The sequence below is a fragment of the Hyperoodon ampullatus genome, assembly GCF_949752795.1.
Source record: "Hyperoodon ampullatus genome assembly, chromosome: 4".
NCBI lineage: Eukaryota > Metazoa > Chordata > Mammalia > Artiodactyla > Ziphiidae > Hyperoodon > Hyperoodon ampullatus.
In genome coordinates this window covers 120,013,665-120,030,325 of record NC_136917.1, presented here as the reverse complement: position 1 = coordinate 120,030,325, position 16,661 = coordinate 120,013,665, and the positions used below count along the sequence as shown (strand labels likewise).

The 16,661-nt window shown below is 39.5% G+C and overlaps 1 pseudogene across 1 annotated transcript; it reads left to right on the top strand.

Annotated features, from left to right (window-relative positions):
• The first annotated feature begins 2,950 nt into the window (after positions 1-2,950).
• Positions 2,951-3,554, top strand: LOC307052679 (high mobility group protein B2-like; annotated as a pseudogene). The gene has a single exon. The product of its transcript is annotated as a high mobility group protein B2-like (transcript).
• Positions 3,555-16,661: the final 13,107 nt, after the last annotated feature.

Below are 16,661 nucleotides of genomic sequence, written 5' to 3'. Positions count from 1 at the left end.
AAAGTTGAAAATTCCAAATGATGTTTTGGAAGAATATTTGAATGATATTATGGACAAATGGTAGTATAATTCATAAATGACATAGATCTAATTAGTCATCCAGTATGTAAGGCTTGGATTCATTACCCTCACATCATATACCAAAATACATTCTGGGTGACTTTTATAAACTTGGGATGGAGGAGATTTTAAGATAGAAATAAGAAACTATGCAAGGATTGAAAACTCGAATACATTTTGGGTGTCAGGCAGGTAAAGGAGATGAGTTAAAGAGGAGTAAGCAATAAGGGGTGGTGGGTACTGTAATCAGTTACCTTGAGACTATCCCTCCACACACACCCCAACTCATTCCACCCACTCCCTGCCCAAAGGCATTCAAGTTCATATTAAAAATTTTTTGGGGGGGAGGGGGGAGGGATGGAGTGGGAGTTTGGGTTTAGCAGAAGCAAGCTATTATATATAGAATGGATAAACAAGGTCCTACTGTATAGCACAGGGAATTATATTCAATATATTCAATATATTGTGATAGACCATAATGGAAAAGAATACTGAATCACTGCTGTACAGTAGAAATAAACACAACATTGTAAATCAAGTATACTTCAATTTAAGAAAAAGTGGAAAAAAATTTTTTTAACATGTCAGGACAAGTCTGTGGGCTGTCAGTTTGCATCTTCAGTTAATAAAGAAACTAGGCATTTAATTAAAAATTACGATGAGGTATCACCTCACACTCGTCAGAATGGCAATTATCAAAAAGTCTACAAGTAATAAATGCTGGAGAGGATGTGAAAAAAAGGGAACACTCCTACACTGTTGGTGGGAATGTAAATTGGTACAGCCATTATGGAGAACAGTATGGAGGTTTCTTAAAAAGCTAAAAATAGAGCTACAACATGATCCTGCAATCCCACTCCTCCTGGGCATATATCTGGAGAAAAACATAATTTGAAAAGATACATGCATTCCAAAGTTCATTGCAGCACTATTTACAATAACCAAAACATGGAAGCAACCTAAATGTCCATGGACAGATGAATGGATAAAGAAGATGTGGTATAGGGCTTCCCTGGTGGCACAGTGGTTGGGAATCTGCCTGCCAATGCAGGGGACATGGGTTCCAGCCCTGGTCCGGGAAGATCTCACATGCTGCAGAGCAACTAAGCCCTTGTGCCACAACTATTGAGCCTGCACTCTAGAGCCCACGAGCCACAACTACTGAGCCCGTGTGCCACAACTACTGGAGCCCATGCTCCGCAACAAGAGAGGCCACCGCAGTGAGAAGCCTGTGCATGGCAACGAAGAGCAGCACCCCCCCACCCCCGCCACAACCAGAGAAAAGCCCGTGTGCAGCAATGAAGATCTAACGCAGCCAAAAATAAAATAAATTAAAAAAAAGATGTGGTATATATACACAATGGAATACTACTCAGCCATAAAAAAACGAAATAATGTCATTTGCAGCAACATGGATGGACCCAGAGATTAACATACTAAGTGAAGTAAGCCAGAGAAAGACAAATATCATACGATATTGCTTATATGTGGAATCTAAAAAAAAAAAGATACAAATAAACTTATATACAAAACAGAAATAGACCCACAGATGTAGAAAACCAACTTATGGTTACCAAAGGGGAAAGGGAGGGGATAAATTAGGAGTTTGGGATTACCATATACACACTATTATATATAAAACAGATAACCAACAAGGACCTATTGTATAGCACAGGGAACTATACTCAATATTTTGTAATAACCTATAAGGGAAAAGAATCTGAAAAAGAATGGGTATATATATGTATAACTGAATCACTTTGCTGTACACCTAACACAATACTGTAAATCAACTATACTTCAATTAAAAAAAGGAAAAAAAAAGAAACTAGGCATTTGGTCATGTGAATAAAAATTCTGGCAAAAGCAACATAAATAAAATGAAAGGACAAACAATAGTTTAGAAAATATTTGTAACATAAGAGAAACGAATATTCTTTTATATTAAAGAAAAACTTTGTCAAATAAAAATAACAGCAAAGCAAGCTATTCATAGAAGAAAAAACCAAAAGGGCCAATAAATATGAAGATATGCCCATATTCTGGAAGCTCTGTATTCTGTCTGCTTGGATTTAGATCCTTAACCTGCCACTTACTAGCTGGGTGACCTTGGGTAAATTCCTTAACCAAAATCTCAATTTGTATAAAATCTATAAAAATGCACATAACCATAGTACCTACATGTGAAGACTAAGTGAAACAAAAAGCATAAAGAAGAGAGAAAAAACATAGGTATTTCACAAAAAGGAAAATCCATGGGATTTCCCTGGTGGTGCAGTGGTTAAGAGTCCACCCCCAATGCGGGGGGCCTGGGTTGGATTCCTGGGCAGGGAACTAGATCCCACATGCATACCACAACTAAGAGTTTGCATGCCACAACTAAGGAGCCCACGTGCCACAACTAAGATCCTATGCAACTAAATAAATAAATGTTGAAATATACATATATATACCCCCCCCCCAAAAAAAGGAAAATCCAGGGAATTAATTCCCTGGCAGTCCAGTGGTTAGGACTCAGTGCTTTCACTGCCAGGGCCCGGGTTCAATCCCTGGTTGGGGAACTAAGATTCTGCTAGCCACATGGCCAATCAATCAATCTGATAATAAAAATAAATAAAAATTTAAAAAGAAAGAAAATCCAAATATCCAATAAATATATGAAAAAAATGCTCAACCTCTCTGGTCAGAGAATTGCAAATTAAAAACTAAGATACCAGGCGCGGAGAAGTCTGCAAAACAAGAGGCGGAGGATTGCGTTAGCGACGGACCAGTTCGCGCCGGAGCCACAGGCAGCAGCGTCGCGGTCTGACCCGGCCACTGCGCGGTACTCGGAGGAAAAGCTACCGCCAGGTGGACGCGCCGCCGCCGCCGCCGCAGCAACAGCACCATCATGGGGAAGGGCGACCCCAACAAGCCGCGGGGCAAGATGTCCTCGTATGCCTTCTTCGTGCAGACCTGCCGGGAGGAGCACAAGAAGAAACACCCCGACTCCTCGGCCAACTTCGCCGAGTTCTCCAAGAAATGTCCCGAGAGATGGAAGACCATGTCTGCCAAGGAAAAATCCAAATTTGAGGATATGGCAAAAAGTGACAAAGCTCACTATGACAGGGAGATGAAAAATTATGTTCCTCCCAAAGGTGACATGAAGGGAAAGAAAAAAGATCCCAATGCGCCTAAAAGGCCTCCCTCTACCTTCTTCCGGTTTTGCTCCGAACATCGCCCAAAGATCAAAAGTGAACACCCTGGCTTATCCGTTGGAGATACTGCAAAAAAAGTGGGTGAAATGTGGTCTGAGCAGTCAGCCAAAGGTAAACAACCCTATGAACAGAAAGCAGCTAAGCTAAAGGAGAAATATGAAAAGGATATTGCTGCATACCGTGCCAAGGGCAAGAGTGAAGCGGGAAAGAACAGGCTTCAAGAAGAATGAACCAGAAGATGAGGAGGAAGAGGGAGAAGATGAAGATGAGGAGGAAGAGGATGAAGATGAGGAATAAATGACTATCCTGTAATGATGTGTGTGGAGTGTGCGTGTGTGCTCAGGCAGTTGTTTTGCTAAGAATGTGAATTCAAGTGCAGCTCAATATTAGCTTCAGTATAAAAACTATACAGATTTTTGTATAGCTGATAAGATTCTTTGTATAGAAAATACTTTTTTTAAAATGCAGGTTGTAGCTTTTCAAGGGGTTATTACATACAGTTAGATTTTAAAGCTTCTGATGTTGAATGTTTCTGAATATTTAATCGTTTCTTTTTTTGTTTTGTTTTGTTTTGTTGTTGTTTTTTTGTTTGTTTTTTGTGGTACGCGGGACTCTCACTGTTGTGGCCTCTCCCGTTGCGGAGCACAGGCTCCGGACGCGCCGGCTCAGCGGCCACGGCTCACGGGCCCAGTCGCTCCACGGCATGTGGGATCCTCCCGGACTGGGGCACGAACCCGTGTCCCCCGCACCGGCAGGCGGACCCTCAACCACTGCGCCACCAGGGAAGCCCTTAATGGTTTCTTTAACTTCTTGACTTGTGTATGGTAGCACAGCAAACTCATAGAAATTAGTATCAATAGTAAATTTGGGGTTTTCTAGAGTGAGAATGTTGCATTTTAAAAAAAATTTGTAATAAAATTATACTAAAAAAAACCCTAAGGTACCATTTTTCACTCGGGTCGGAAAAATTATTAGAGATTAATAATATCTAATGTTATTGAGGACATGGGGATATAAAGAACTAAACTCTTGTTGGACAATATCTGTTAAAATTACAAACAAGTATACCTTTGCCCTAGGGATCCTATCTTTAAGAATTGATTCTTGGGACTTCCCTGGTGGTGCAGAGCTTAAGAATCCACCTGCCAATGCAGGGGACACGGGTTCGAGCCCTGGTCCGGAAAGATCCCACATGCCGCAGAGCAACTAAGCCCGTGCGCCATAGCTACTGAGCCTGTGCTCTAGAGCCCTGGAGCCACAACTACTGAGCCCGCTCGCCTAGAGCCCGTGCTCCACAACAAGAGAAGGCACTGCAATGAGAAGACTGTGCACCACAACGAAGAGTAGCCCCTGCTCACAACTAAAGAAAGCCCACGCACAGCAACAAAGACCCAACACAGCCAAAAATAAATAATAAATTATTTAATTAATTTGAAAAAAAAAAGAAGTGATTCTTAGAGAAATAAATGCACCAGTACATGGGGATAAGGACGCCGATATACATTACAGAACTGTTCATAGTGACAAAAGCTTCCAAACATCCTGATTGTCCATGAGTACGCAAATGACTGGATAAATTACCGTACAACCATACCATGGTTAGATCTGTATGCACTGACCTGTAGCCATGGCTATTTTCAAAAAAGTACCAAGTTACAACTAAGTTTCCCATTTTTGTTTAAAAAAACTCACATGTACTGGGTTGAATGGTGGTCCCCAAAATGATATGTCCACCAGACACCTATGAATGTGACCTTATTTGGGAAAATGGTTTTGCTGATGTAATAAGGATCTTGAGATGAGATCACCTGGATTAGACTGGGCCCTAAATCCAATGATGAATGTCCTTAGAAGAGACAGGAAGAAGACAGAGAAAAGAAGACCACGTGAAGACAAAGGCAGAGATAGGAGTTATGCTGCCACAAGCCAAGTAAAGCCTGAAGCCTCTAGAAGCTAGAAGAGGCCAGCTAGGATTTTCCCCTAGAACCTTCAGAGGAAGTCTGGCCCTGCTGACACCTTGCTTTTAGACTTCTGCCCTCTAGAAGTGTGAGAGAATGAAGTTCTGTTGTTGCAAGCCACCAAGTTTGTGGTGATTTGTTATGGCAGCCCTAGGAAACTCCCCACCTCCCTTAATTTTACATATCTATACACACACACACACACACACACACACACGTTTACATGAGCATTGAGAGAAATACACAACTATTTTATATACCCCAAATATGACCAAGAATTCCACTCCTAGGCATATATTCAACAGAAATAAGTGCTTATGACCACCAAGAGATATCTATATAAATGTTATGGCAGAAATATTCATAATAGCCACAAACTAAGAGCAATCCAAATGTCCATGAAAAGTAAATAACTAAATCATGGTATCTTCATATAACAGAATGCTACACAGCAATGAAAGACTGAATTACTGTTACACACATGACAAAGGAGTCACACAGATACAATGTTGAGCAAAGAAGTCAAACTCACAAGAGTACATATTGGATGGTTCCACTTACATGAAATTTAAAAACAGGCAGAACTAATCCATGGTGATAGGTATTATCTGATAGAGGGTATAATCTAAAGTGGTCACAGAGAGCCTGTTAGGGTGCTAGAAATGTCTACATATCTTGATCTGGGTGGAATATTTATATGTAAAGGTCAATCAACATGTACATTTAAAATGTATGCTCTGTATTATCATTTCATTGGAATAAATACCCAGGAGTGCAACTACTGGGTTATATAGAAAGAGTATGTTTAGTTTTTTAAGTAACTGCCTAATATATTGCTAAATTTCTTTTAGCCCTTTTGTTGCCTTTTCCCAATTTTCTATAATGAGTAGGCATTGCATTTTGGGGGTTTGAAAGTTAATAGAGAGAAGAATGCTCTAAGCTTTGTCATAGTTTCCCACACCTCACACAATCACTTACTACCTCCATGATTTGCCATATCATTTATCTGTATTTTCAAACTACAGTCATAGCCTTGGAATAAGAGTATTGGACTGCTCAGCATCCATTCCCCTTTCCTTCTGGCAACAGGACCCCAGGTTTGTTTGGGGGACCACCTAGTCCTCACTGGATAGTCTTAGTTATACTGTCAACATAGGCAACCTGCACTCCTCTCACTGAGTGTACACATAACCCAAACTAGTCCATTTGGAGGCACTGTGTGTGACATAAATACTAAAAATGGTTGTCAGAATTTCAACCTGATATCAGCACTGTGGGAAAGAACTGTCTCATAGTACCTGGAGCTGTTCTAACTCTTGACCTTTCCAAAGCCTTAAGTCTTCAACTTTTCCTTGGACTCTGGAGTATCTCATCCTTTCAAATAATTGTTGTAGTTATTAATAAGTTAACTAATGATTCTATTTGCAAACAGAAATTTCACTATACCATGGAATCACAGGTTAGATGTGGTTAAATTTCTTCAAGCATACATTAAAATACATAACTCTATATTAAATGTCCATTCGTAAGCCACCCTAATAGATACTTTGAGTGGTACAAGGCCAAATGAGCCTTGAGGCCCTCCCCCACCCAAAAGTCCTTGACAAAAGCCTTTGTGACACAAGTTTATAAAAGGCAAGTATTCAGTAGGATTGTGTCTTTTTTTTATTTTTTGGCCTCACCGAGCATCTTGCAGGATCTTAGTTCCCTGACCAGGGATTGAACCAAGGTCCCCCGTAGAAGCACGGAGTCCTAACCACTGGACTGCCAGGGAATTCCCAATAGCACTGTGTCTTGATTGTAGCCAGGTTGGAAGGCAATTTCGTGCAACCACCAAACCATAGTGCAAGGAAATGCTCCTGTACTGATATACCAGCAAGCAAAGTCACATCCAACTGATAAAGGAGCAAGAGTAGTATGTGACATAGAAAGTATTTCTATAAAAGTCATGTTATTTTAAAATCAATTTTCCCAGGCAAATGGTCCAATAAAAGGCTACCTGTGATCTTTTGATGTGTATTAGCTAATTAGGGCTATCTAAAAGGTTTTTGTTTGGTCTTAAGGAGCAAAAGGAAAAGTGTGTAGTAGGTTTTAAATCTTTCTGGAATTTATAGGGAAGTGCATTTGAGCAACTTATAGTCATTCTTCTTTTCTCAGTAATATTTTCATGACTTGGCCATCTGTAAAGACAATATATTCCAATATGTGATTACTATATAGCAAGTAGTACTTCAGTAGATAAAGTTGTAAGAAGCAGTTTAATAAGTGTTTTTACTCAATTTGATCTAATAGAAAACCATGATTGACAATTCCATAGAAATAATTCAATTCTTCAATTGAATTTTTTTAATAGGTCCTCATCACCAAAGGCAATTAAGAATTTACCTAAAGAATCATGTTGAAGTTAAAAATTAAGTGCTTTATCTGAACAATGAGTTCATTTAAGTAAGTGCCATTAAAATTTAATCAAGAACATTGAATTTTGGATTTAATATATTTTTTTTTTTGGCCACGCTGTGTGGCATGTGGGATCTTAGTTCCCTGACCATGGATCAAACCTGCACCTCCTGCAGTGGAAGGGCGGAGTCCTAACCACTGGACTGCCAGGGAAGTCCCCTGCATTTAAATTTTAATGATTAATTACAACCTAGAGATCTTCCTTACCCTAATACATATGTTCTTTCGGACACCATAGTTTTTCCTAGATTTTTAAGAATTAAAATTTTAAAAGCCCAAAGACATTCCACTACACAGGATATTTTAAACATGGAAATTATTCATTTTAAAAAAAAGGAAATAAAGGATATGGCTTAAAGCCTAACAAGCTCTTTGTACTCAAGGCTTACCACTCTGTATAGAAATTCTGAAGACAGAATTACAGAAACCACACCCATAAAGAATCTTTGTGATACAATCAGACTTCTTCATTATACCTTTTATTATTAATTTATTTGTTTAATTTATTATTTTATTTATTAATTTTTGGCTGTGCTTGGTCTTTGTTGCTGCACAGGCTTTTCTAGTTGCGGCGAGCGGAGGCTACTCTTCCTTACAGTACGCGGGTGTCTAATTGCGGTGGCTTCTCTTGCTGCGGAGCACAGGCTCTAGGCGCGGGCTTCAGTAGTTGTGGCATGTGGGCTCAGTAGTTGTGGCTTGCGGGCTCTAGAGCACAGGCTCAGTACTCGTGGCTCACAGGCTTAGTTGCTCCGCAGCATGTGGGATCTTCCTGGACCAGGGCTCGAACCGTGTCCCCTGAATTGGCAGGTGGATTCTTAACCACTGAGCCACCAGGGAAGCCCTATTATATCTTTCATTAGAATGTAACTTAAGCTGTTGTAATCCTTTTGCCCTCGTGATCACCCAAAAAATAGAACAAAGCTTTACTTTAACTGAAAATCTGTGTTAATAGGAAGATAACTCAGGCTAAAAAACTTCATATTTGCCTCATTCGTATTAGGCACATGCAGGATTCCATCGTATTTAAAGGCGGTACCATTGGTACATGATCTATCACAAGATCACCAGAACCATCATTAACTCATTATTGACCAGGGGATTTTTGCAGAAACTAATGCCTGTGTCCAGTAATTTGTTATATGAATGAATATTGAAACACCTCCCGTGACTTCCCTGGTGGCACAGTGGTTAAGAATCTGCCTGCCAATGCAGGGGACATGGGTTTGAGCCCTGGTCCAGGAAGATCCCACATGCCGTGGACCAACTAAGCCTGTACACCACAACTACTGAGACTGTACTCTAGAGCACACGAGCCACAACTCCTGAAGCCCGCAAGCCTAGAGCCCATGCTCCGCAACAAGAGAAGCCACTGCAATGAGAAGCCTGTGTACCACAACGAAAAGCAGCCCCCACTCTGCAACTAGAGAAAGACCCAATGCAGCCAAAAATAAATAAATTCATAAAAAAATAAAAATTAAAAAAAGAATCTGCCTACCAATGCAGGGGACACGGGTTCGATCCCTGGTCCGGGAAGATCCCACATGTCACGGAGCAACTAAGCCTGTGCACCACAACTGCTGACCTGTGCTCTAGAGCCCATGAGCCACAACTACTGAGCCCACATGCCACAACTACTGAAGCCCGCGCACCTAGAGCCCATGCTCCGCAACAAGAGAAGCCACTGCAATGAGAAGCCCGCACACCTCAACAAAGAGTATCCCCCACTCACTGCAACTAGAGAAAGCCTGTGCAGCAATAAAGACCCAAAGCAGCCAAAGATAAATAAATAAATTTATGAAAAACAAAAAAAGAAAGAAAGAAACGTCTCCGGTCAATAACGTTAGGGTAACAAAAGACGTATTATGACTTCTCTGGTCAATAATGTGTTAAGATATTATGTAACTCTTGAAGATATGTCCATTCATGTAGTGGTAGACATAATAGATGATCAGTAAAAACCTGTTAATTGCATGATGTGAAAAATCAAGTATTTGAATACTTTAAAATTATTTATTACTTCAATGGTATTTTTATTTTTTGTAATAATTATGCATGTTTACTTCAGACAGAACAAGATCTCAAACCTCAGTTTCTCTAAGTTAATGTATTTCCAAATTTAAAATCCTCAATTCATAAAGTTTTGAAGAGTCTCAGAACAGACTAAAATTGGCAAGTATATATAGTAAAGGCAGTAGATCAGCCAGTAAAAGCTAGTATGAAGATTAAAAGACAAAAAAGTGGCAAAATAAACTATAACTACAATTAGTAGTTAAGTAATACACAAAATAAAAAGATGTAAAATATGATGTCAAAAACATAAAATGTAGGATGTGGAGGCTTGTGCACTGTTGGTGGGTATGTAAATTGGCGTAGCCACTGTGGAAAACACCATGGAAGGTGCTAAAAACCTAAAAATAGAAGTACCACATGATCCAGCAATTCCACTCCTGGGTATATGAAGAAAATGAAAACACTAATTTGAAAAGATGCATGCAGTCCAATGTTCATAGCACCACTATTTACAATAGCCAAGATATGGACACAATCTAAGTGTCCATCAACAGATAAATGGGTAAAGAAGATGTGGTCTGTGTGTATACACACACACAATTAAATACTCAGCCATAAAAAAGAACGAAATTTTGCCATTTGCAACAATTATGGACTTAGAGGGTATTATGCTGAGTGAAATAACTCAGACAGAGAAAGACAAATACTTACGTTATCACTTATATGTGGAATCTAAAAAATAAAGTAAATTAGTGAATATAACAAAAGAGAAACAGACTCACAGATATAGAGAACAAACTAGTGGTTACCAGTAGGGAGTGGGAAGGAGGGAGGGTCAAGATAGAGGTAGGGGATTAAGAGGTACAAACTACTATGTATAAAAGGAATAAGCTATAAGTATATATCACAGGGGATATAGCCAATAATTTACAGTAACCAGCATGCGGAACTTCCCTGACCAGGGATCGAACCCTTGCCCCCTGCATTGGAAGCGCAGTCTTAACCACTGGACCACCAGGGAAGTCCTATAATAACTATTAATGGAATATAATCTTTAAAAATTGTGACTTACTACGTTGTACACCTCGAATTTATATAATATTGTAAATAAACTATATCGCAATTAAAAAATAAAAACATAAAATGTGGGAGGGGGAGAAAAAATGTAGTGTTTTTAGGATGCGTTCAAACTTAACCACAAACCCAAAACTTAAAATAGATACACAAGTTATAATACTAAAGAAATATAGTTTATATATAGTTATATAGAACATATATAACTCTATACAAAATCATCAAACTACAAGGGAAGAGACAAAGAGAAAAATAGGGAACAGAGAAGAACTACAAAAACAACCAGAACAATTAACAAAATGGCAATAAGCATATAACTATCATTTATCACTTTAAATGTAAATGGACTAAAGACACAGGGTGGCTGAATTGATTTAAAAAAAAAAGACCAATCTATATGCTGCCAACACGAGATTCACTTCAGATTTAAAGACACACTGACTGAAAGTGAAGGGATGGGAAAGGATATGCCATGCAAATACAAACAAAAAGAAAGCTGTGGTAGCAATACACATATAAAACAAAACAAACTGTAAATAAAGATTGTAATAAGAGACTAAGAAGAGCCTTTCATAATGATAAAGGGGTCAATCCAAGAAGAGGATATAACATTCATCAATACCTATGCACTCAGCATAGGAGCACCTAAATACATAAAGCAAATATTGACATAAAGGGAGAAATTGATAGTAATACAATAATAGCAGGGGACTTTCATATCCCACGTATATCAAATGGATAGATTATCCCGACAGACAAATCAATAAGGAAACACTGGCTTTAAACAACACATTAAACCAAATGTACTTAATACATATATAACCAACATTCCATACAAAAACTGCAGAGGGGGCGGAGTCAAGATGGCATACTAGGAGGACGCGGAATCTGCATCTCCGCACAACTAGGGCACCTAGCGGGCACCAGTGGGGGACCACGGACACCAAAGGGGACGGGAGGAACCCCCATGTGGGGCGTGGGGGGAGTGAAGGGGGAGGAGAAGTGGAGGCGGGACAGGACTGGTGCCCCTGAGGGGCGGCTGGGGGAGGGGAAGGGATCCCACACCTGAAGGGGGAAATTGGGGAACCATTGGGAGGGCAGAGGATCAAAAGGGAGCGTAGTCAGGTTTCCCCTGCCCACTTGGACCCCCAGGAACCTGTTCAGGTCCTGGGCCTGATCCTCTGCCCACCTAGGTCCCGTCCAGCCATGCGGGTCCTGAGGGACTGGGAGGGAGGGAAGGGGGAGCAAAAGTAAAGACTGGACCTCGGGGACTGGTACCCCTGAGGGGTGGTTGGGGAGGGAAGGAGTTCCTACAACCAGCAGGACCCACCCATGGTTAGGGGTCCAGCAGCAACGGGGGAGACGCTGGGGGAGAAGGTGGGGGAGGGGCACGAAGGAAAGGAAGGGAATGCGGCCAGTGCTTTCCCTGTCCTCTTAGGCACCTGGGAGCCTGCTGGGCTCCTGGGCCTAATCCTCTGTCCTCAGAGCCTCTGTCCTGCGGTGCAGAACCCAAGTCCCCCCCTACACGCCCACCCAGGGCCCTACTTCTACACTTGGAGACCCCCTCCAACGAGCTGGGCCTAAACCCCACCCACACACCCCCACTCAGGGCCCTACCTCCAAAATCCAGAACTCAACACTCCAGAGACCCTCCTTTAGACATGCTGCCTCTGCCCTTCCGCTCAGGTCCTAAGCAGAGGCACCGCCCCATGCCTGAACGTCGCCCCGCCTAGGCCCTGACGCATGCTCAAACGTCACCCCCCTCCCGCCTAGGTCCTGCCCCACCCTAAACCCCAACCCTGCCTAAGTTCCACCCCTCGCCTAAACTTCACCAGCAGAGCCAAGGTTTTTTCTTTTTCTTTCTTCCTTTCTTAGATTGGGGTTCTGTTTTGCCTTGTTGATTCATTGTTGTTGATTCTTTTATATTTTTAATTTTCCTAATAAATCTTTTATTTTTCTAATTTTATTTTATTCTTTATACTTTGCTAGTGATCTCTCCTTTTGGCTTGTTCCCCCCCCCTTTTTTTCTTTTTTCTGTTGTGGTTTTCTTTTACCTTGTTGCAGTTGTTTCAATTATAATTTTTCCTAATATATTTTTTATCTTTATAATTTTTTTATTTTTTATTCTTTGATATCGTACTGCTTTTTTTTTTTTTTTTTTAACCCCACCACGAAGCTTGCGTGATCTTGGTTCCCAGGCTGGAGGTCGGGCCCAGGCTCCTTTGGTGGGAGCTCTGAGTCCAAACTGCTGGACTAACGAAGAACCTCAGACCCCAGGGAATATCAATCAGAGTGAGGCTTCCCAGAGGTCCTCATCTCAGCACCAAGACCCAGCTCTATCCAACTGCCTGCAAACTCCAGTGCTGGACACCTCAGGCCAAACAACCAGTAAGACAGCAATATAGCACCACCCATCAAAAAAAAAAAAAAAAAAAAAGGAAACAACAAAAAAATGTTACAGACGAAGAAGCAAGGTAAACACCTACAAGACCAAATAAATGAAGACGAAATAGGCAACCTACCTGAAAAAGAATTCAGAGTAATGATAGTAAAGATGATCCAAAATCTCGGAAAAAGAATGGAGAAAATACAAGAAACATTTAACAAGGATCTAGGAGAACTAAAGAGCAAACAAACAGTGGTGAACAACACAATTACTGAAATTAAAAATAATCTAGAAGGAATCAATAACAGAATAACTGAGGCAGAAGAACAGATAAGTGAGCTGGAAGATAAAATGGTGGAAATAACTGCCAGGGAGAAGAATAAAGAAAAAAGAATGAAAAGTATTGAGGACAGTCTCAGAGACCTCTGGGACAATATGAAACACACTAACATTTGAATTATAGGGGTCCCAGAAGAAGAAGAGAAAAAGAAAGGGTCTGAGAAAATATTTGAAGAGATTATAGTCGAAAACTTCCCTAACATGGGAAGGGAAATAGTCAATCAAGTCCAGGAAGCACAGAGTACCATACAGAATAAACCCAAAGAGAAACACGCTGAGACACTTATTAATCAAACTATCAAAAACTAAATACAAAGAACAAATATTAAAAGCAGCAAGGGAAAAGCAACAAATAACATATAAGTGAATCCCCATAAGGTTAACAGCTGATTTTTCAGCAGAAACTCTGCAAGCCAGAAGGGAGTGGCAGGACATATTTAAAGTGATGAAAGGAAAAAACCTACAACCAAGATTACTCTACCCAGCAAGGATCTCATTCAGATTCAATGGAGAAATTAAAACCTTTACAGATAAGCAAAAGTTAATAGAATTAAGCACCACCAAACCAGCTTTACAACAAACACTAACGGAACTTCTCTAGGTAGGAAACACAAGAGAAGGAAATGACTTACAAAAACAAACCCAAAACAATTAAGAAAATGGTAATAGGAACATACATATCAATAATTATCTTAAATGTAAATGGATTAAATGCTCCAACCAAAAGACACAGACTGGCTGAACGGATACAAAAACAAGACCCGTACATATGCTGTCCACGAGAGAACCACTTCAGACCTAGGGACACATACAGACTGAAAGTGAGGGAATGGAAAAAGATATTCCATGCAAATGGAAATCAAAAGAAAGCTAGAGTAGTAATTCTCATATCAGACAAAATAGACTTTAAAATTAAGACTATTATAATAGACAAAGAAGGACACTACGTAATGATAAAGGGATCAATCCAAGAAGATATAACAATTGTAAATACTTATGCACCCAACATAGGAGCACCTCAATACATAAGGCAAATACTAACAGCCATAAAAGGGGAAAAAGACAGTAATACAGTAGAGTAGGGGACTTTAACACCCCACTTTCACCAATGGACAGATCATCCAAAATGAAAATAAATAGTAAACACAAGCTTTAAATGATACATTAAAGAAGATGGACTTAATTGATATTTATAGGACATTCTATCCCAAAACAACAAAATACACTTTCTTCTCAAGTGCTCATGGAACATTCTCCAGAATAGACCATATCTTGGGTTACAAATCAAGCCTTGGTAAATTTAAGAAAATTGAAATTGTATCAAGTATCTTTTCCGACCACAACGTTATGAGACTAGATATCAATTACAGGAAAAAATCTGTAAAAAATACAAACACATGGAGGCTAAACAATACACTACTAAATAACCAAGAGATCACTGAAGAAACCAAAGAAGAAATTTAAAAATATATAGAAACAAATGACAATGAAAACACAGCAACCCAAAACCTATGGGATGCAGCAAAAGCAGTTCTAAGAGGGAAGTTTATAGCAGTTCAATCTCAACTCAAGAAACAAGAAAAATATCAAACAAACAATCTAACCCTACACTTAAAACAACTAGAGAAAGAATAACAAAGAAGACCCAAAGTCAGTAGAAGGAAAGAAATCATAAAGATCGGAGCAGAAATAAATGAAATAGAAACGAAGAAAACAATAGCAAAGATCAATAAAACTAAAAGCTGGTTCTTTGAGAAGATAAACAAAATTGATAAACCATTAGCCAGACTCATCAAGAAAAAAGGGAAAAGACTCAAATCAACAGAATTAGAAATGAAAAAGGAGAAGTAACAACTGACATTGCAGAAATACAAAGGATCATGAGAGATTACTCTAAGCAACTCTATGCCAATAAAATGGACAACCTGGAAGAAATGGACACATTCTTAGAAAAGCACAACCTTCTGAGACTGAACCAGGAAGAAACAGAAAATATAAACAGACCAATGATAAGCAATGAAATTGAGACTGTGATTAAAAATCTTCCAACAAACAAAAGCCCAGGACCACGTGGCTTCACAGGCAAATTCTATCAGACATTTAGAGAAGAGCTAACACCCATCCTTCTCAAACTCTTCCAATATATTTCAGAGTGAAGAACACTCCCAAACTCATTCTATGAGGCCACCATCACCCTGATACCAAAACCAGACAAAGATGTCACAAAGAAAGAAAACTACAGGCCAACATCTCTGATGAACATAGATGCAAAAATCCTCAACAAAATACTATCAAACAGAATCCAACAGCACATTAAAAGGATCATACACCATGATCAAGTGGGCTTTATCCCAGGAATGTAAGGATTCTTCAATATATGCAAATCAATCAATGTGATACACCATATTAACAAATTGAAGGATGAAAACCATATGATTATCTCAATAGATGCAGAAAAAGCTTTTGACAAAATTCAATACCCATTTATAATAAAAACTCTCCAGAAAGTAGGCATAGAGGGAATCTACCTCAACATAATAAAGGCCATATATGACAAACCCACAGCCAACATCGTTCTCAATGGTGAAAAACTGAAACCATTTCCTCTAAGATCAGGAATAAGACAAGGTTGCCCACTCTCACCACTATTATTCAACATAGTTTTGGAAGTTTTAGCCACAGCAACCAGAGAAGAAAAAGAAATAAAAGGAATCCAAATTGGAAAAGCAGAAGTAAAACTGTCACTGTTTGCAGATGACATGATACTATACATAGAGAACCCTAAAGATGCTACCTGAAAACTACTAGAGCTAATCAATGAATCTGGTAGAGTAGCAGGATACAAAATTAATGCACAGAAATCTCTTGCATTCCTATACACTAATGATGAAAAATCTGAAAAAGAAATTAAGGAAAAACTCCCATTTACTACTATAACAAAAAGAATAAAATACCTAGGAATAAACCTACCTAAGGAGACAAAAGACCTGTATGCAGAAAACTATAAGATACTGATGAAAGAAATTAATGATGATACAAACAGACGAAGAGATATACTATGTTCTTGGATTGGAAGAATCAACATTGTGAAAATGACTACACTACCCAAAGCAATCTACAGATTCAATGCAATCCCTATCACACTACCAAAGGCATTTTTCACAGAACCAGAACAAAATA